Raw genomic sequence first — 3,458 nt, 5'->3', positions numbered from 1 at the left:
ACTTGATCGATTGCGTATTGGGATAAGTGATTGAATTTATTGAGATACTGGGTAACAGTATCCCCGCCTTGCTTAAGCTTCATGAACTCCTCCTGCTTCATATGGAGGACTCCTTCAGGTATATAATGCTCTCTGAAGGCCAACTTGAACTCATCCCAAGTGATCTGATGACCAGCCAGCTGAACGGCCACAAAGTTTCCCCACCACGTACTGGCAGGGCCTCGCAGTTGTTGGGCTGCAAACAGGGGCTTTTGAGTTTCTGAACACCGAAGAAGCCCAAATTTCTGCTCAATGACGCAGATCCATTCATCCGCCTCTAGAGGGTCTTCTGCCTTGACGAACAATGGAGGGCGCGTCTCGGAGAAGTCCAGATAAGATGTCTCATGGGGGCCTTGCGGATATGCCCGCCCGCCTTGTTGTTGGAGTTGTTGACCTGCCATCTCCCGTAGAAAGCGGGTATTATCTGCTGTAGCATTTACCAAGGCAGCGATGGCCTCGGCAAGTGTCGGAGGTACTGGAGGTGGATTCGGGGTTGCTTCCCTCCCACGGGAGGTACTAGCCCCATCCTGAGCGCGAGTCCTGGAAGGCATCTGAGGCACAAAACATTTGGAGCAATATGATATGCCATACAAACCATCCATTTCACATTACTTAAAAAGGTAATGTTACAGACTCGTACTTTACAATAGGATTACACTACCTATTACACAATAGTACTACTTCTATACTATACTATTCCCGCTTTTTGTCACTCTGAGTAGCCTCGCTGTCAGGCGTAGGAGACCATTCGTCGACCAGCTTCATAGAGGGAGGGGGCCTGAAAAGGTCCAGCTTACCGCCAAGTGCTTTTCCCGCTACTCTAGAAGGTCTGGCTTCCATCCTGATAGGATCCACAGGGACGTTCGGGTGCAGTTGCGAGTACAGTACATGAACTTCTACATGTAGTGTGTTGCAATAAACCTGCAAGCTATCCACGGTTGAGCTAAGCTCTTCCACTCGGGCTCGAGCTCTAGCTTCCTTTGCCCAAGCTAGTGAACGAGAGTTCACAGCCCAGTCGAGCGCTAGATCCCGATCCGCTAGCTGGTCTTGTAGTTGGCGGATGTCTCTTCTCAATTCATTGATTCTTTCGCCATCCGCGACCCATATTTCGTTCCTGCGTTGGAGTTCTGATCGAAGCTGATTAACTTGAGCTTCTAGATCCACGATTGGATCATTACTACCGCTACTGCTGTCGTCATGTCTCGGGGCAAGTTGGTGACGAGGTACGCCAATCGGCCCGGTTGACTTGCGTGCAGTCTTTCTTGTACGTGGCAGCATTTTTCTAAGGGGGGAAATTTTATTAGCATAGTTTTAGCATGATGCATGTATAATTACAGAATCAACCTTAGTTGATTCGCACCTTCTATACATTGCACTTTTCCTATCTGGTCTTTAAAATAAACTCTTCAGAAGTACTTAGGTAAGAGGGGAAGAAATTTTCTAGATAAGTCTTAGAAAATTCTTTTTGAAGATGTCTCATAATATCTGCAGAGATGGGCTTCGCTCCGATACCAGCTGTGACGGAACCTCCCAAGTCATTAGGCCCACCTACAGTTGTCCTTGTCCAATGAACCTCAAACAACCCTGTAGGTGTTCCTGAATCACTTGACAAGTTCGGTATCTGCTTTTCTTACCTTTCCCAAGAGCGTTTCACCCGTCACGCAGACATTACAAATCATCGGAGATACGGAAATGCGGAAGCGGTTACATAAACTTACCTTTATTTAAAAGTAAGACAAAGTTAAACATTTACAGACTAGAATATAACATACGAGTGCATAGTATTATTATTACAAGCCAAGGGAGGCAAAAACCCCTCTCGATAAGTTTTAAACAAAAGTTTTTGTGGTGGATCCTTTCCTCCCGCAACTTCACTCCTGGTGCTCTTCCTTTGGTACCACCTTAGAACAGAAGCAACAAAAGTTTGTCGCTTCTTCACCTAAAAACAATAGGGAATAAAACCCTGAGTATGGAATTACTCAGCAAGGCTTACCTGACTAAGGAAAAAACTCTCAAGGGTATTGAGAGCACCTAGAGGGGGGGTGAATAGGTGATCCTGTAACACTTAAAAACTTAAGCCACAAAAACTTGGTTAAGTGTTAGCGCAATAACTGCCAAGTGGCTAGAGAGGAGTCTTCAACAAAACACAATAACCAACAAGAGATCAATCACAGAGATGGCACGGTGGTTATCCCGTGGTTCGGTCAAGACCAACGCTTGCCTACTCCACGTTGTGGCGTCCCAACGGACGAGGGTTGCAATCAACCCCTCTCAAGCGGTCCAAAGACCCACTTGAATACCACGGTGTTTTGCTTGCTTTTCTTAATCCCGTTTGCGAGGAATCTCCACAACTTGGAGCCTCTTGCCCTTACACTTGAAGTTCACAAAGAATCACGGATCAAGGGAGGGATTAGCAACGCACACAAGACACAAGAATCAGAGTGTCAACACGCACACAAGTCGCAACAAGAGCTCGCAACACAAACCAATGAGTTCACAACTCCACTAGAGCTCTATATGCTATCACAAAGAAACGAATGCGCGAAATCGAGGTCTTGGTGCTTAGGAATGTTGTAGGAATGCTTGGTGTCCTCCTCCATGCGCCTAGGGGTCCCTTTTATAGCCCCAAGGCAGCTAGGAGCCGTTGAGAGCATTCTAGGAAGGCTGATCTTGCCTTCTGTCGACTGGCTCACCGGACAGTCCGGTGCACCACCGGACATTCACTGTTCACTGTCCGGTGCAGATTGCTTTCCTTATTTGGCGAAGCCGACCGTTGGAGTTTGAGAGCCGTTGGCGCACCGGACACTGTCCGGTGCACACCGGACAGTCCGGTGCACCAATGTGACCGTTGGCTCGGCCACGCGTCACGCGCGGAATCCTCGGCTGACCGTTGCCCCGGCTGACCGTTGACTCACCGGACAGTCCGGTGCACCACCGGACAGACCGGTGAATTTTAGCCGTACGCCGTTGATGGTTTCCCGAGAGCGACGAGTTCGCCTGTGAATGGCTCACCGGACAGTCCGGTGCACCACCGGACAGTCCGATGAATTATAGCCGTACACCACCGTCGAAGTCCCGAGAGTAGCCTGTTCGCCCGAGCCAGCCTAGCGCACCGGACACTGTCCGGTGCACCACCGGACAGTCCGGTGCACCCAGACTGAGCTGACTTCGGCTGAACATAGTCATCTCATTTCCAATTCAGTTTTTTTTGTTTCCAGCACTTAGACACAATACATTAGTCCATAAAAGAATGTACTAAGTCTAGAAACATACCTTTTGACTTGATTTGCACTTTGTCCATCACATTGCATAGATTAACACAAAAGCACTTGTGTTGGCACTCAATCACCAAAATACTTAGAAATGGCCCAAGGGCACATTTCCCTTTCAATCTCCCCCTTTTTGGTGATTTATGCCAA

The sequence above is a fragment of the Zea mays genome, chromosome 2 (genome assembly GCF_902167145.1).
Source record: "Zea mays cultivar B73 chromosome 2, Zm-B73-REFERENCE-NAM-5.0, whole genome shotgun sequence".
Taxonomy (NCBI): domain Eukaryota; kingdom Viridiplantae; phylum Streptophyta; class Magnoliopsida; order Poales; family Poaceae; genus Zea; species Zea mays.
The sequence above is the reverse complement of the archived record's forward strand: the minus strand, read 5'-3'. Positions refer to the sequence as shown.